Here is a 19081-nt window from a genome sequence, read left to right on the forward strand (position 1 = left end):
GAAAGTAATTTTAGGGGACTCTGGCAATGGGTAGTAGAGCTCTCCACACTTCCAATGTGAGGCCTCTATTTTGTTAAACAAACAAACAAAAAAGACATCTTATAGAGGTACTTTATATCAGTTAGGGGCTTAGGAACCAATACTTTCAGAAAGACAAAGTATATTTTTTTTCTTATCTCTCTGTGGGAAAATATATAGATATTTTGGATAAAGGAGGGAGACAAGCTCATGCAAAAAAAAATCCTTAAATAATGCATAAACTTTAAAGTCTATTTGAGTTTCATTAAATTCTTTTGTCTCAGGAGGTTTACAATTTAGCTAATGTTTCTCTCTCTCCCAGTTCATATCACATCAATCTGCCCTTTGACAAGAGACTTGCCATTTAGTCTTTCCATAGTCAACATGTGATATTTTTCCTGAAGAACTGAGGAGACTTAGATTTTGAGTAAAACCACAGTGAGGCCATTCTTTGCTTTATTGAGAGCTTGACTCTTTCTATACCTAAAGTTTAAAGTATCTGCAGATCTGGGACATAGACAAACTGAAATAAAAATTTAAAACCAGATTGTCCTTGGTGCTAGGAAATTCAGTTGGAACGTGTGTGTGTGTGTGTGTGTGTGTGTGTGTGTGTGTGTGTTTTTAATCTAAGAATTATCTTATGTCAACCATGTGTCTTTATTAAATGCAGACCGAAGTTTGGGAAGTCTCCATTTCCTTATTATTCTCCATACTCAGATTAAAATGTAAGGAGATAGAAAGAGAAATGCAAGAGTCAGTGGTCTCTGAAGTAAAAGCATTTTAAATGTTAAAGCTGAAATTAGATGTGAAGTTTCTATTAAATGTGTTTCCAAGGGTTTGAAAATAGTAGAACACAGTTTACAGAATATCAAATGCTCTAAACCTGGCAAGATGATTTGCAAATTGACATAGAAAAAAAGCTGGGAAGATCAAACCAGAAAAATAATGAGACTCAGCAGCAAACACAATATTGTGTTTGATATCACCCGCGTGTTGGCTTATGAAGGGATTGCTAGCCATCAGTGAATCAGATGGTGTGGGACTGCCAGAGTGGGGAATAAATGCTGTCTAGCAGGTGTTTGATTTACGCCTTGGCCTTCATTACTTAAACACACAGGGAACCCAGAGTATGAAGTAAAAAGCAAGACGCTGAAGGTTTTGCTGCATGCCCTTAGCTTTCCTGGCAGACATCTGGCCAGAAATCCTGGGATTTTATTGGAAAGGCTCCTAAATTAGAGGTCTACTGATTTTTTTTCTTTTTTTTTGACAAATCCTGCTCAAATAATCCTGTTTGTCTTAGCAAAATTTGATTAAATTCTTAAATATACACTTCTGCCTTGTTAACATTTTTCTTTGACCTTTCCTAATTGTTAAATCATCAAGTCTATTTATACTATTGTATATACTTATAAAAATTAATATATCATTTTGTATCACTTACTCCTCACTTCGTCCTTTAAACCTTTATTCTTTCCAAACATCCGTTTTGCTGTAGATCATTATTCTTAACACGTTGTCTTTCTAATAACTTCTTTTCAATTTAAAAATTCTACTTATTTAGACTTGTTCTGTGTCATTCTGTTAGAAACTACACACGCAGATCTATTTTAATCCTTGAAACATTACAACAAAGAAGTATTATTATAACTATTTTAAGATAAAGAAATGAAGGCAGAGAGGGCTTAAGTAACTTGCCGGAGTTTACACAAGTTGGTAATTTCTATTCATACGTAGGTCTGACTACTTTCAGAATCTCCATTTTATATCTAGGTAATAATGTTCATCTTTCATCTTAGCCTATTTTATATTTGTATACTTCCTACGTATTGCTTTGTTTTTAGCTGATATTTGTTAGTTTTTGCCAATACTAAAAATATTAAAATATTAAAAACGTTTGATATATTCAAGGTAAAACTTGCTTTTTAGCTTGAATAGTTCTTGATTGTAGTTCTTGAATAGGCCAGTAGCTCTATCTATTTTCTGATGAAAACATGAAGAGAGAGAGGAGATTTCTGAAATGATTTTTTAGATATAATTTTACTAAGCTAGCAAAGGACTCAAACATCCTAACAAAACGTCCAGATGTTGCTGTTTGTGGTATTTGCTCTTTGAGAAATACATGGCAGAGAGCTGCTAATTATTAAGTAATGCATTGAAATAAATGTTCCTTTAATTACAACGGATTTCCATATATTTTCAGAGAGTACAAATTTGTGCAATAATTATTAATTCGTTTAGTCTACAGATAATGCTTGGTACACATAGATTCATGGTTCTCTTCCAAAAACTACATGTAGCTCCAGGGACCTAAAGTCTACCACTGCTCCAAGCATGCAAATTATCTATTTGTTCTTTAAGGAGTCTATGGCCCGAGTAGAAATTGTTCATGAAGATCTGGAAGCAGGTATCAGTAACTAAGCTGCTACATTTACTCATTCATTCTCTGGTTTTGGAGGAGCCCATGGGTCACATATACTTGTGTGACTCTATTTGGCAGTATTTATCTTTGACAGTGACATAATATTACTGAACTTAAAATTATATGTGTGGTTATTTTTTATCGAGTTACTTGTACATTCAGGTGAATAATAGGTGATTTTCAAATAAGTCGTTTGCAGCAACTACTCAAAACCTATACAAAATCTCTCTTTGATCACTACTCTCACAGCCAGCATACTTACAAAAACCTCCAATCGAGGCAGATTAATTTGGATATAGGTTTGTGCATGTATGTTTAAGTTATTCTTGACTCCTCTCCTGCAAACCTTACAACGAATCCATTATTAAGACCTACTCATTTTAACTTTTCAATATGACCTAAATCCAAGTGTGCTCCTTACCACTTAAAATTAAATTATTAATTTCCTGATTTGTCCATAAACAATCTCCCCCAAACTAAAATGCAAGGTTCGTGAGGGCTGGCATTTGCTTGGTACATAATTCTCAATGAATATTTATTTAATAAATGATGTACTATGGGCCAAAACATTATCAGTGGGATGAAAGAGATCATTAAGCTACTTCTTTTTATTTACTTATTTATTTATTTTTTGTTTTGCTTTTTGTTTTTTTGTTTTTTTAATTTTTTTAAATTATTATACTTTAGGTTTTAGGGTACATGGCAGGTTTGTTACATATGTATCCATGTGCCATGTTGTTTTGCTGCACCCATTAACTCGTCATTTAGCATTAGGTATATCTCCTAATGCTGTCCCTCCCCTCTCCCCCCAACCCACAACAGTCCCCGGAGTGTGATGTTCCCCTTCCTGTGTCCATAAGTTCTCATTGTTCAATTCCCACCTATGAGTGAGAACATGTGGTGTTTGGTTTTTTGTCCTTGCGATAGCTTACTGAAAATGATGTTTTCCAGTTTCATCCATGTCCCCACAAAGGACATGAACTCATCATTTTTTATGGCTGTATAGTATTCCATGGTGTATATGTGCCACATTTTCTTAATCCAGTCTATCGTTGTTGGACATTTGGGTTGGTTCCAACTCTTTGCTATTGTGAATAGTGCCGCAATAAACATACGTGTGCGTGTGTCTTTATAGCAGCGTGATTCATAGTCCTTTGGGTATATACCCAGTAATGGGATGTCTGGGTCAAATGGTATTTCTAGTTCTAGATCCCTGAGGAATCGCCACACTGACTTCCACAATGGTTGAACTAGTTTACAGTCCCACCAACAGTGTAAAAGTGTTCCTATTTCTCCACATCCTCTCCAGCACCTGTTGTTTCCTGACTTTGTAATGATGGCCATTCTAACTGGTGTGAGATGGTATCTCACTGTGGTTTTGATTTGCATTTCTCTGATGGCCAGTGATGATGAGCATTTTCTCATGTGTTTTTTGGCTGCATAAATGTCTTCTTTTGAGAAGTGTCTGTTCATGACCTTCACCCACTTTTGGATGGGGTTATTTGTTTTTTTTTTTGTAAATTTGTTTGAGTTCATTGTAGATTCTGGATATTAGCCCTTTGTCAGATGAGTAGGTTGTACAAATTTTCTCCCATTCTGTAGGTTGCCTGTTCACTCTGATGGTAGCTTCTTTTGCTGTGCAGAAGCTCTTTAGTTTGATTAGATCCCATTTGTCAATTTTGGCTTTTGTTGCCATTGCTTTTGGTGTTTTAGACATGAAGTCCTTGCCCATGCCTATGTCCTGAATGGTATTGCCTAGGTTTTCTTGTAGGATTTTAATGGTTTTAGGTCTAACACTTAAGTCTTCAATCCATCTTGAATTAATTTTTGTATAAGGTGTAAGGGAGGGATCCAGTTTCAGCTTTCTACATATGGCTAGCCAGTTTTCCCAGCACCATTTATTAAATAGGGAATCCTTTCCCTATTTCTTGTTTTTGTCAGGATTGTCAAAGATCAGATAGTTGTAGATATGCGGCATCATTTCTGAGGGCTGTGTTCTGTTCCATTGATCTATGTCTCTGTTGTGGTACCAGTACCATGCTGTTTTGGTTACTGTAGCCTTGTAGTATAGTTTGAAGTCAGGTAGCGTGATGCCTCCAGCTTTGTTCTTTGGGCTTAGGATTGACTTGGTGATGCAGGCTCTTTTTTGGTTCCATATGAACTTTAAAGTAGTTTTTTCCAATTCTGTGAAGAAAGTCATTGGTAGCTTGATGGGGATGGCATTGAATCTATAAATTACCTTGGGCAGTATGGCCATTTTCACGATATTGATTCTTCCAACCCATGAGCATGGAATGTTCTTCCATTTGTTTGTATCCTCTTTTATTTCATTGAGCAGTGATTTGTAGTTCTCCTTGAAGAGGTCCTTCACATCCCTTGTAAGTTGGATTCCTAGGTATTTTATTCTCTTTGAAGCAATTGTGAATGGGAGTTCACTCACGATTTGGCTCTCTGTTTGTCTGTGATTGGTGTACAAGAATGCTTGTGATTTTTGTACATTGATTTTGTATCCTGAGACTTTGCTGAAGTTGCTAATCAGCTTAAGGAGATTTTGGGCTGAGACAATGGGGTTTTCTAGATATACAATCATGTCATCTGCAAACAGCGACAATTTGACTTCCTCTTTTCCTAATTGAATATCCTTTATTTCCTTCTCCTGCCTGACTGCCCTGGCCAGAACTTCCAGCACTATGTTGAATAGGAGTGGTGAGAGAGGGCGTCCCTGTCTTGTGCCAGTTTTCAAAGGGAATGCTTCCAGTTTTTGACCATTCAGTATGATATTGGCTGTGGGTTTGTCATAGATAGCTCTTATTATTTTGAGATACGTCCCATCAATACCTAATTTATTGAGAGTTTTTAGCATGAAGGGTTGTTGAATTTTGTCAAAGGCCTTTTCTGCATCTATTGAGATAATCATGTGGTTTTTGTCTTTGGTTCTGTTTATATGCTGGATTACATTTATTGATTTGCATATGTTGAACCAGCCTTGCATCCCAGAGATGAAGCCCACTTGATCATGGTGGATAAGCTTTTTGATGTGCTGCTGGATTCGCTTTGCCAGTATTTTACTGAGGATTTTTGCATCAATGTTCATCAAGGATATTAGTATGAAATTCTCTTTTTTGGTTATGTCTCTGCCAGGCTTTGGTATCAGGATGATGCTGGCTTCATAAAATGTGTTAGGGAGGATTCCCTCTTTTTCTATCGATTGGAATAGTTTCAGAAGGAATGGTACCAGTTTCTCCTTGTACCTCTGGTAGAATTCGGCTGCAAATCCATCAGGTCCTGGACTCTTTTTGGTTGGTAAGCTATTGATTATTGCCACAATTTCGGAACCTGTTATTGGTCTATTCAGAGATTCAACTTCTTCCTGGTTTAGTCTTGGGAGGGTGTATTTGTCGAGGAATTTATCCATTTCTTCTAGATTTTCTGGTTTATTTCCGTAGAGGTGTTTGTAGTATTCTCTGATGGTAGATTGTATTTCTGCGGGATCAGTGGTGATATCCCCTTTTTCATTTTTTATTGCATCTATTTGATTCTTCTCTCTTTTCTTCTTTATTAGTCTTGCTAGCGGTCTATCAATTTTGTTGATCTTTTCAAAGAACCACCTCCTGGATTCATTAATTTTTTGAAGGGTTTTTTGTGTCTCTATTTCCTTCAATTCTGCTCTGATTTTAGTTATTTCTAGCCTTCTGCTAGCGTTTGAATGTGTTTGTTCTTGCTTTTCTAGTTCTTTTAATTGTGATGTTAGGGTGTCAATTTTGGATCTTTCCTGCTTTCTCTTGTGGGCATTTAGTGCTATAAATTTCCCTCTACACACTGCTTTGAATGTGTCCCAGAGATTCTGGTATGTTGTGTCTTTGTTCTCGTTGGTTTCAAAGAACATCTTTATTTCTGCCTTCATTTCCTTATGTACCCAATAGTCATTCAGGAGCAGGTTGTTCAGTTTCCATGTAGTTGAGCGGTTTTGAGTGAGTTTCTTAATCCTGAGTTCTAGTTTGATTGCACTGTGGTCTGAGAGACAGTTTGTTATAATTTCTGTTCTTTTACATTTACTGAGGAGAGCTTTACTTCCAACTATGTGGTCAATTTTGGAATAGGTGTGGTGTGGTGCTGAAAAAAATGTATATTCTGTTAATTTGGGGTGGAGAGTTCTGTAGATGTCTATTAGGTCCACTTTGTGCAGAGCTGAGTTCAATTCCTGGATATCCTTGTTAACTTTCTGTCTCGTTGATCTGTCTAATGTTGACAGTGGGGTGTTAAAATCTCCCATTATTATTGTGTGGGAGTTTAAGTCCCTTTGTAGGTCACTCAGGACTTGCTTTATGAATCTGGGTGCTCCTGTGTTGGGTGCATACATATTTAGGATAGTTAGCTCTTCTTGTTGAATTGATCCCTTTACCATTATGTAATGGCCTTCTTTGTCTCTTTTGATCTTTGTTGGTTTAAAGTCTATTTTATCAGAGACTAGGATTGCAACCCCTGCCTTTTTTTGTTTTCCATTCGGCCATCTTGGCTCTACCTCCTATTTCCATTAAGCTACTTCTTTTGCATCATGCCAAATCCTTAAAATTCTCAAAATTTCTACTTACTATGCTTGATTGACTCCTTGACCTTGAAGGTGAATTCTGCAGGAGGCTTGCCACTGATGTCAAGGTAACAAATCATCATTGTTTTTTTCTCCTGGCTTTTATTTTTGCCTTATTGACCTTAGTGTATTTGGCATTTTCTAGTGTGCTTTGTTCTTTTGTTTCTAGGTCATGGAGAAAATAACACCTTTCATTCCTACTTATGATTATCTTTAGATTGTATTGCCTTGACTAATTTCTCTTGACTGATTATCAGAAATTTCTAGTTCTTGCTATTGCTGTTTAACACTCATGATTTTTGACATAATCCTCATAGAAAGTGTCTTCAAGTTCATTTAGAGTTTCAGAGTTAGGTTTTTTCTGAGTCAACATATTATACATAAATTATCATTGTCGCACTTCACAGTTTTCTGTATCCATCAGGTTATCAGAAAACTGTTTCATAATCAACACATCAATTCCCCTACCTTTTAATGCTTTCCAAAAAGTTTTACTCATGGCATTATTTTATAGCTATAGGCCACATTAAATATGTCAGTCATCAAGAAGATTTTATAACATCTTGTTATATTATACCATCTATTACATCTTGGAGTATAATAATTAATATCACTTTATTGTGAATATTATAATTATTTTTACACCAACATGTCTTCACTTTTTTTTTTTTTAGTTGCTAGAGAAAAATAAGAATGACTAATTTTGAATGTCTCACTTCCAACAATGGAGGCACATTGTAGCATGTCACTAAAACAATCAACTTTCAACCTCTTTCCCAACTATATTAGTTCATTTTCACACTACTATAAAGATATACCTGAGACTGGGTAATTATGAAGAAAAGAGAGCTTATTGGCTCGCAGTTCTGCATGGCTGGGGAGGCCTCAGGAAACTTACGATCATGGCAGAAGGCAGAGGGGAAGCAAAGAATGGGTCAATGTAAGTGTTGGGTTCACACAGCTAAATTGTGAGAATATAGTGGGCAGAAAAAAATCCTCTGCATTATGAGCATTCAGGAAAGTAAGTGTTTGTTCCCTCCAACCTGGGGCAATCTATCTGTGTCCTCGATTTGCTTTGAGCTTGTCTCTTGGATTTGGAGGTTAAATCATGGTCTTTTAAAAATTTTGACATATTCTTGCAACATTTTCTTAATTCATGTTCAAATAAAGTCCCATTTTACTGAGACTTATCAAGCATAATGCAAATTCTGCTATTTAGTAATTTAGAAAAGTGGTGTTTCTTTTTTTGGGGGGGGGGCGGGGGATGGAGTCTCGCTCTGTCGCTCAGGCCGGAGTGCAGTGGCGTGATCTGGGCTCACTGCAGGCTCCGCCTCCTGGGTTCACGCCATTCTCCTGCCTCAGCCTCCCGAGAAAAGTGGTGTTTCTTTACTTTCTTCTCTCTTGTATATTTCTCCATGTATATTTTATTTCTTAACTCAGAGGCCCAGAAACAATAGACTAAATTGGACAAATAGTGTGTCTTCATGGTTCTTCCACTCTACCTATTGGCCATGGGCCAAATCATCCAACTTGCTCTGTTGGTACAATGAAATAGATACATTAGTCTTGATTGATAAAGTTTCGATTAGTTGAAATAATAAAAATGTAACAGTTACATTATTTCAAGCCACCTCAGAAATCTGAATGCGATACTTTAAAATACAAATTAAAATGTATAGAGGTTTCTATGTTCGTGTTTAAAATGAAGCATAGAATGTACTTGATTTTTTAAAAATGAGTCATGAACTAATTGAGCAAAGAAAGGCTAAGAGACAGAAGAATACATGTTTAATACTCATCATACTGAGGACTAAAAGGTTATGTCCAGAATCATCTCAGTATGCTGGCGCATGCCTTGCCCTCTACCAGAAACCAGAAGAAATAATATAGTTTATTGTGTTTTAAATATTCAACCAAAACCCAGGATCATAAACATGTAAACTGTTAAGTTTCTTTTAAAACATAGCCATAATCAATATTTATTGTCAAAGAAAATTCATCTGAAAAGGAAGAATTATTTATATGGGTAAATTATAAAATAATAAAATCTGAGATACATTATTATGTACTCTCCACGTGATTTTACAATAATGCTGTGTTCTTCATCTACATTAATAGTTATTATCCTTTAGAGAGGAAGAGGCAAAGCCCTAAAGAGTGGAGCATATTTGGAGAGTGGGCAGACAATTTAACCAGAATCTCTAAACAGTGGAAGGAAATCCAATACATAACTGAAGCTAGGCTTTATCAAAGGGATTACATGAAAGAGATCAGTAAAGCAGAAAAGAGTTCAGGAATGCTTAATCCCAAAGGAATAACATTTATCAAAGCAATTTGCAAGAATAATTCTGTCACTTCTGCTTTTATAAACAAAGGATAACAAATGAGTTTCTAACATTTACTACTGAATTTGAAGCAGTTTTTCAGGAGCAGGGAAGTGATGTCATTACTGCTGTAGTCTTTTTGGTAGACAAAAGGGCAAACCTGGCATTGATTTAAAATGTATTCCCAATAGATTTTGAAAGACATGTAGCTTTACAAAAGAAAGAAAGAAAAAAAACGAAATATATGCCAATTCTTTTAATAAAGAGCAAAGAAAACCTGACTTCTATTTTCTTTTTCTACACTTAGCTATATGACTTGGATATCAGAATTTTGAATAAAAATACAATTTATTAGCTGAAAGTTTGATTAAATGTTATTTTTTACGTTGAAAACTCAATGAAGCCAGAAAAACTGAGGCTAAGATTGGAATGTTCAAACGATTGTTGTTGTTTTTCTAGCCTCTAACATGTATTTATTAATGCTTGACTCATATGTCAACAAGGCTAAATAATCTACCAGTTAGTTGGGGGACATGATTGGGGTTAAACAGTTCCCCAGTCTTTCTCATAAAAAAAATTACCAGCTTTCTGGGTTTCATGGGGGGTAATTGTGAGGTGTAAAGAAACAACTGCTACATAAGAAGAGGAATATAAAGGTTTTATTATTCAGAATACAGAGAGTAGTGAAATAGTGACTTAAACAAGGTGCAAATATATTTCTGTCTCAAAAATATATTTCTCTTTACTCCAAACATCTGGATATATAGTCCAGGGAAGATGTGATAGCTACTTAATCATCTAGGATCTTCTTACATGTTGTTCTGCTTGCCTTCCTCAACAACCTATTTTTTGTTTTGTTTTGTTTGAGACAGAGTCTTGCTCTGTCACCAGGCTGGAGTGCAGTAGCACAATCTCGGCCCACTGCAACCTCCACCTCCTCGGTTCAAGTGATTCTCCTGCCTCAGCCTCCCTAGTAGCTGGGATTACAGGCACCTGCCACCACGCCTGGCTAAGTTTTGTATTTTTAGTAGAGATGGGGTTTCACCATGCTGGCCAGGATGGTCTCGATCTCTTGACCTTGTGATTTGCCCGCATCAACCTCCCAAAGTGCTGGGATTACAGGCATGAGCCACTGCGCCCGGCCAACAAATTATTTTAATTTCATATACTTTATGGCTACTACGACCTCTGCCATCACCTCTGTGTTCCGCCGGCAGATAGTTAAAGGAGTAGTAGAGAGCATGTCTCCTTTCTTTAAGGATACAATTCAGAAGTTGGGCATTTCATGTCCACTTAGAACCCATTAGCAAAATGTAGAATTGCACTTAACTGTAGGGAAATTTTTAAAAATGCAGACATCGTTTGAGGTGGGCATGAATTGCTAAAATTAAGGAGTTCTATTTCCATAGGAAGAAGAGAAAATATGCACTGAGAGAAATTTTCTAGTATTTGCCCCTAGATCATCCTACTAATCTTCGTAAACTACAGCAATAAAATTTCCATCAGCTCTGCAACTTTTCTATAATTTAAAATTAATTAAGATTAAATGAAAGCTTAATTAATTTTAGCTCACTAGATGTTCGTATAAACCTTTTATAGTCTATTTTTAAAAGGGTAACTTTTTCCAAAACTGATAAAAATTGACTTAGTCATTTTATCTCTCCATTGAAGAAATTAAGGAGTGAGCTAAATAATAACTGAGGCTGTTTTATGTACATAACCTAAAGATCTGTGATTACACTAAGAATTTATAATTTATAATGTTATTTATCATGTTCTTATATTTTAATAATCTAATGTGTATTTTTGATACCAGATATTTGATCAACTTTCCACAGTTAATAATAGTATTACATATTGTACACACAAAAAAATTGAAAAAGTCCATTGGGATGAATTATTTTTTAAACAAATGCCTTATCAATAATAGCTTTGAGTATCTACAATTGCTTATGTGGCGGAAGGAAAGGGAAAACATGTCACAGAAAAGTTTTTCATGGCCTTTACTTATTTGAAAAGGTACTGTCTGATGGAGGGATGAAGTGCAAATAAATAAAAATAAATACTGCCAGGATCAGAGAGCACTTTTCAGTTTTCATCTACCATGTCTCCTTGTCACCTGATCCACATAACTGAGGCAACGTACAGAACAAAGGGCTTTTTTAATGATTATAGAATAAACTGCTTGGTAAACCTATAGTCTTTTGTGTGCCTAGTATCATAAAAATAGCTCTAAGTTATTTTGGAATTGAATTTCTTTTTAGTAGGATTATAGGGAGAAAAGAATTAGTTGTCACTAAATATGTTCAGGTAACCAGAGAAAAGTTGATGGCTCTTTGGCTGCTAAAGCCATATAGTAGAAAGCTTGGTAGCTTCAGGGTGACATGACGTGGTTTTGAATCCTCGAACACTAACTAGGTCTTAAGCCTTGAGCAAGTTTCTTAATCTTGCTTAAACCTCCTAGGGAAAACTGAGATATAATCATGACATCAAGATTTCCATGAGGATTAATGTGATAAGAAGGGATACCCTTAACATAGTGATCCTAAACCACAGGTACCAGCTGCTTCTTTCCTTCCCTTCTTTTGTTTGTTTTTTTTTTTTTTTCATAGTAAGTTACTAACAAACTACTGGTGAGCTATCATATGCCCACCATCAAATTTCCCTACTATCAAAGCTGATAGATTTTTTTTACAACTTGTGGAATGAAGGAAGAATTATTAAATGAATGATTGAAGAATTAAGCTTTATTAACATACTATGATGTGGTTTACGTTTGAAAGTACGTCAATAATGCAGAATTTTAAAGCAAAAATAAAGGAGTTAAAGGGCAAAAATAAAATGTGAGGTGGCATTAGCAATATTCCAGCAGGACATCTCAGTGATTGTTTTGCTTCCTCTGGTCTTGGTGATTTACCAACATTGTTTAGCATTTCTGTTTGCTTTCAGAAATCAAAGTTCTTCACCAGCTCTAAACCTCACAACACTTAGGACAAGTAGAGAGATATAATCTTTTTAATAGCCTAGCAATTCATTTGGTGCACACAAAAGTCTAATGGAAAAGTGACTCTGATAAAACATTTTAGCATAAAAATATCAATTATTTTACACAAATTATTTAGAAGATATTTTTATTTGAATGTCTTAGTGCAGAAGCAACATTTTAAAACATCTTACTCTCTTGTTAGTAAGATTACACTGCCTCTATTTCTTGCCTGTTGTTATAAAGGTATCAAGACTTGAAGAGCTAATTTCATTATACGTGGCTTTATGTTAAACTTGAGATTTTAGCTCCAAGCGTATTGAGATAACTTATAATACTAATACCTATAACAATGAAAAAGTGAAAAAGCCCATACAGGCAGCATAATGATTTGTTTCAGTTTCAGATAAAGTAATTTCTGAGAAATTAAAAAAGCCAATCACAAAATTCAATATTTTTACGTTGTTTAAATAAATAAACATCACAAGGCTTGTCAATGCATTTTATTGTTCTGTTGATTAACTATTTGTTGTTTGTTAGGTATAATCTGGAAGTAATAGATAAGAGAAGAAAAGTTATCCTAGGAGTTACAGATGGTAATTCTGCACCCAGCCTAGGCAGTTCTCTTACCGCCTACCACAGGATACTGGAAAAGGAAGGCTGTGAGAGGTAAAGAGAAGCATAGCAAGGAAGATGAGAAGAATAGGTTTTATAGGAAGATAAAGTTTTTTCTCAAAAAAGAATAAGCAAGAATTAAGCTTCTACCCTCTAGCAATTCATAACTTAGTAAGAAGAAAGTAGGCAAACATGTAAATAACAAATTACCAAAAAAACTATTTCATGAAAAGAATACACAATATCATTATACTTCAAGGGAAATGCAAATTAAAACCACAGTAAGATATCACCTCATGCCCACTAGAAAAGCTAAAACTAAAGAAACAAAAACAAGAAAACAAACAAACAAAAAAACCCAAACAGACAACATCAAATGTCGGCAAAGATATAGAACAACCAGGACTGTCATGCAGAATTCGTAGGAGTATATATTGGCATTACCTGTGTATTCCAGACATACCTTTAAGGTGGCATTAGAGGGTAAGAAAACTGATTTTATTTGTTCACTGCTTACTTCAGCTAGGACATGATACTACATGTTTGTTATGTTTTGGTCCAAAGTAGTGGTTTCCTATTTCCCTCAAATTTTACTGATGGAAGAAAAAATCCTTAGCTGAGAAGACTTGATCTCATTCAAATATGTTTTATAAAATTTGGAAGATGATATTTAAGTGTCTCTGACTTACCTAGAAACTACTGAAATCTTCCATGAATCCAAATTGAATACTATAAGTATTTTAGCCTTTTTGAGACAGTAAGTTCTATAAAATTTCTGGTTAAAAAGGAAGAAATGTATTAACCATGTTCCCAGTAATCAGTCTCAACACGGAGCCTTCTCCATTTCCAATCTTCATCTGAGTCACTCAAAGGAAGGAGGCAGAAGAAGATGCTGAGTGGAGATGCATCATATTGCACATAAATGCTTTCCACATGCACCTATTGGGATCTGAATCTAATTGGGCTGTCATTTGCATGGCCAGATTCTTATTGAATCTAGTTATACTTTTTTGTTGTTTGTTTGCTGACATCTGTTACCAATTAGTTTCATACAATGATTTGCTTGGCTGAAACATGAATCTTTCATTAATTTACTTTAAATTGAGAGGTTAGATTTGCAGTCTCCAATCCATCCATGTTAGAGCCAATCAGAGAAGAGCAATGTGTATATGTAGTATGCCTTTTCCTGCCTAACTATTAAAATTATTTTTGTATTGCCTCAGAAACCCTAGGAAGTTACTTAAAGAAGACTCCCTTCAAATTCTTTAGCGAGGATTTTAGATTTCAGAAGGTCAAGGACTTATAATTCGGCAAAGCCAGAATCTTGTCTTTACTTCTTGTTAGTAAGCTGGCCATTTCAAAGAGCATGGCAATTATGCCACACCAGTGAAAAGATGTAGTTTTGATTAATTTTATTCCTTTTCAAATGTTTTTCTCACTGTTACTCTTATTATGTTATTCTAAAAGAAAAACTATCAATATAACTATTCATATATTCAAAAATTATCCATATGAAGGTGATCAAATTTCAATATTGTATTACAGTGTACTCAAAGTCTCTAAAATTAGCAGAAGATGAGATTGTTATTAATAAGTTTATTATTTTTTCAAGGTTCTTCAGTTTGGGAAACAAAGAATTGGGTATGCTTTTTCACCATCAGTTCAATTCTAGGAGGGCTCCTACTGGCCTGCATGATATTCTGTCTTGGGATTGTGTGAAATTGGGCCACAAGAATGGTGTAGGTGTGCTGATTCAATCTGAACCATGATGACTTTAATCTTATTGGTAAACTGTCAGTATCCCAGAGATTGATAATTCTATGAGGTTTCCTAAGTGTTGCTCCATAATGCCAGTGAGCCCTTCCAACCATGTTGCCTTTTGTCTCCATTGATGTGGTCACGTTGTAGTCTCTTCAGTTTATCTTAAGTAGTTCCAGATGACGGGTGATCATTTCTTTCATAAATGAGAACACTTTTTTGTCTCTGCCGTGGGATCTTCCTATCCTCCCTACTGGAAGCAACATGTAAAAGGTAGGGGGAAGGACAATATACAAGTCCATTGCTTGCTATGCGGCCCCCATATGCAGTTCACAACATGGCTCACCTGAAAGTTTGCTTACTTCTAAGCCAGCAGAGATACTTTCCTCTGATGCATCTCCTTCTCCTAAAGGCTCCTCTGATTTAAGTTTAGCCCACCCAGGATAATCTCCCTTTTGATTAATGCAAAGTCAACACATTAGTAATCTAATTACATGAGTGATTTTCTATCATGCTCACACATTCTCTCACTCTCTAGAGGAAAGGATCGCACAAGAAGTGTATACCAAAGGGTGGGAATCTTGAGGTCATCTTGGAATCTTGCCTACCCACCTGAATAGATCTTTAAAAAAGTCTTTTATTTTGTTTTCTTTCCAAGTAAATAAACATATCATCTGCAGATAATGATTAACTTTTCAGTTTTACTCATTACAAATAGTAACTTAGCTTTTTCCTGACTGAAGTGTTTATCCTTTGTGTACCATATTTTACAGTCACACACACACACACACACACACACACACATATATATATATAACAATTACAATGTATCCATCCATTCATTTTTTTGAGTTTTCATTAAGAATGGGCCTTGAGGCTGGGTACGGTGGCTCACACCTCTCATCCCAGCACTTTGGGAGGCCAAGGCTGGCGGATCACGACATCAAGAGACAGAGAGCATCCTGGCCAACATGGTGAAACTCCCTCTCTACTAAAAATACAAAAATTAGCTGGGCGTGTGGCATGTGCCTGTAATCCTAGCTACTTGGAAGGCTGAGACAGGAGGATCCCTTAAATCCAGGAGGCGGAGGTTGCAGTAAGCCGAGATGGTGCCACTGCACTCCAGCCTGGCAACAGAATGAGACTCCATCTCAAATAAAAAAATGGATCTTGAAAATAATCATAAGTTTTCTGTTTTAAGAGGTTATTACTGTTGTATTCAAGAGTGTTATCTCTGGAGACAGTTTCCTGAGTTTTAATTCTGGCTCTGCTAATAGTTGTGAGCAAGTCACTTTTTCTGTGGCTCTGTAAAATGAGGATAATATAGGACCTATTGAGTTACTGTGACAATTAAATTTACTAACATATATTGTGCTTATGGTGAGTGCTCAGTGCAAGTTAGCTATTATTAATAATGAGATATTTATATGCTGAATTATATTAATAGATCCTCTAACACAGAAATATCCTTCTATTGTGCCTAGGAGTTTTTTAATTAATAGATGAATATAAATTTAAATTTAAAAAATCTTTCTTAAAATATGTGATATGTATATACAATGGAATACTATTCAGCCTTAAAAAGCGGGCAGGGAGATCCTGCCATTTGCAAAAGTATGGATAAATCTGGGGGACGTTAGGTTAAGTGAACTAAGCCAGACACAGAAAGACACATACTGCATGGTCTCACTTATATGTGGATTCTAATAAAGTTGGACTCATAGAAGTAGAGAGTAGAATGATGGTTATCAGAGGCTGGGAGTGGGGGGTAGGGAATAGGGAGTTGTTGACTAAAGGGCGAACATTTTCCAATAGACAGGAGAAATAGGTTTTGAGATCTATTGCACAGCAGGTGTATTTCCAAATAACTAAAAAGGTAAATTTCAAATGTCTTACCATTAAAAAATGATATGTAGGTGAGATGATAGATGTACTAGTTAGCTTGATTTAACCATTCTACATTGTATACATATATCAAAGCATTACATTGTACCCCTTAAATGTATACAATTATGAATTGTCAATCAAAAATACTATTACTAATACATTTTTTAAAAAGAGAAATAAACTTTAAAAACATGGGGACAGAGAAAAACATTTCTTACTATCTTAATTCCAGGAAACATACCTGTAAATTTTTTATTTCAAATGGCTTACTCATTTAGTTATGTAGATAAGGGAACTTTTACTATCACAAATGGCCTGAACCCAACACTCAGGAATAAAATATCTTGAGTTTTAATGCTCAGAATAATATTTTGTAATTCTTCAAAAAGCAGACTCTAGAGCAACTGGTTAGAGTAAAATTTTCTCTGAATAAATGATTTTATTCACTTGTTAGAGAAAAAAGTTCTTTGAATATATGTACACATATTCAAATACATATACATTCAATTTAATTAAATATATATATTTAACTACATTTAAATTTATCAAATGAACATGAATAATTACTTGGCAAGGAAGAATTTATTAAACCAGTAAATCAGGAAACAATGTAGTGCCTTCTCTGATTTAAAAACTGACAAACCTCCAGCATTTAAGTGCTTATATATCTATCGTCATTGGAGTGCCAAAGAACAGTACTCAATGAGGAATCGTTCCATAATATTTATATCCGTGCTCCACGTGAATATATAGGAATTTGCTGAGGATGATTTTCAAAATATTCAGGCCAGATACGATGGCTCATGCCTGTAATCCCAATATTTTCAGAGGTCAAGGAGGGAAGATCACTTGAGCCTAGGAGTTCAGGACAAGCTTGGGCAACATAGTGGGACCCCCATTTCTACAAAATAAAAAATAAAAATTAGCTGGGTGTGGTAGTGCACCCTTATAGTCCTAGCTATTCAGGAGACAGAGGCAGGAGGATTGCTTGGGCCCAGGAGGTTGAGGCTGCAGTGAGCTGTGTCAAATTAGAATGAACATGGGTTAAAAACCACTGGTGTGTCCACCTTGTTGTGCCCAGGCTAATTGGTCCTGATAACAGAATCAACAAATAAGAAGAGCTAATGCATTTCCTGTACACCTACTATGTGTTGGTGGGCACACTTTTGACACCTTTGTTTACATTAATTGCTTTAATTTTCACCAAAACCCTAAGAATCAGGCACTATTTTCCTCGCTGTACAGCTGAAGAGACAAACACAGAGGGGTCAGGAAACTGTCTCAAGGTCACACAGCCCATTAGTGGCAGAACCAGAATGCAGTCAGCATCCCCTTGATACTGGGTTCCAATCTCAAACATTATGCCTAATACCCTCTCACCCAATGCTTATTTTCATTCCTGACCTATCATTTTGGCTTTGAATTTTCTAACTTAGTAGAAGTAAAGAGGAATTTAAAAACCACTTTTTTGATGCTTAGATAGTATATGAAACTTGATTTTTGGTCCAAAGTACATTACTAAGTCTGAAACAAATATCTTGATGAAAGGTTTCTAACCACTCTCACGACTTAAAAAAGCTACTACTTTTACTTTTGAAATGTTTAATTCTTATATTAAAAGCTATGATAGATCTTGATATGGTTTGGCACTGTGTCCCCACTCAAATATCACCTTGAATTATCTCCCATAATTCCCGCATGTTGTAGGAGAGACCCAGTGGGAGGTAATTGAATCATGGTGACAGTTTCCCCCATACTGTTCTCATGGTAGTGAAACAGTCTCATGAGATCTGATGGTTTTATAAGGGAAAACCCCTTTCATTTGGCTCTCACTCTTCTCTTGTCTGCTGCCATGTAAGACATTCCTTTCACCTTCCACCATGATTGTGAGGCCTCCCCAGCCATGTGGAACCATAAGTCCTCTAAACTTTTTCTTTTGTAAATTGCTCAGTCTCAGGTATATCTTTATCAACAGTGTGAAACAGACTAAAACAGTAAATTGGTACTGGTAGAGTGGGGCGCTGCTGTAGATACCCAAAAATGTGAAAGTAGCTTTGGAACTGGGTAACAGGCAGAGGATGGAAGAGGTTGGAGGGCTCAGAAGAAGACAGGAAAATGTGGGAAAGTTTTTCACTTCGCAGAAACTTGTTGAATATCTTTGACCCAAATGCTGATAGTGATATGGACAATGAAGTCCAGACTGAGGTGGTCTCAGATGGAAATGAGGAACTTCTTGGGAACTGGAGCAAAGGTGACACTTGTTATGTTTCAGCAAAGAAACTGGTAGCATTTTGCCCCTGCCCTAGAGATCTGTGGCATTTTGAACTTGAGAGAAATGATTTAGGGTATCTGGTGGAAGAAATTTCTAAGGAGCAAGGCAATCAAGATGTGACTTGGGTATTGTTAAAGGCATTCAGTTTTATAAGGGAAACAGCATAAAAGTTCAGAAAATTTGCAGCCCGAAGATGTGATAGAAAAGAAAATCCCAT

At 35.8% G+C, this 19081-nt stretch overlaps 1 pseudogene; it reads left to right on the top strand.

Moving 5' to 3' along the window:
- LOC116481082 (GTP-binding protein SAR1a-like) overlaps positions 1-19081 on the top strand; it is a 90702-nt pseudogene that overhangs the window by 27088 nt on the left and 44533 nt on the right.

The sequence above is a fragment of the Hylobates moloch genome, unplaced genomic scaffold, assembly GCF_009828535.3.
Source record: "Hylobates moloch isolate HMO894 unplaced genomic scaffold, HMol_V3 SCAFFOLD_3, whole genome shotgun sequence".
NCBI lineage: Eukaryota > Metazoa > Chordata > Mammalia > Primates > Hylobatidae > Hylobates > Hylobates moloch.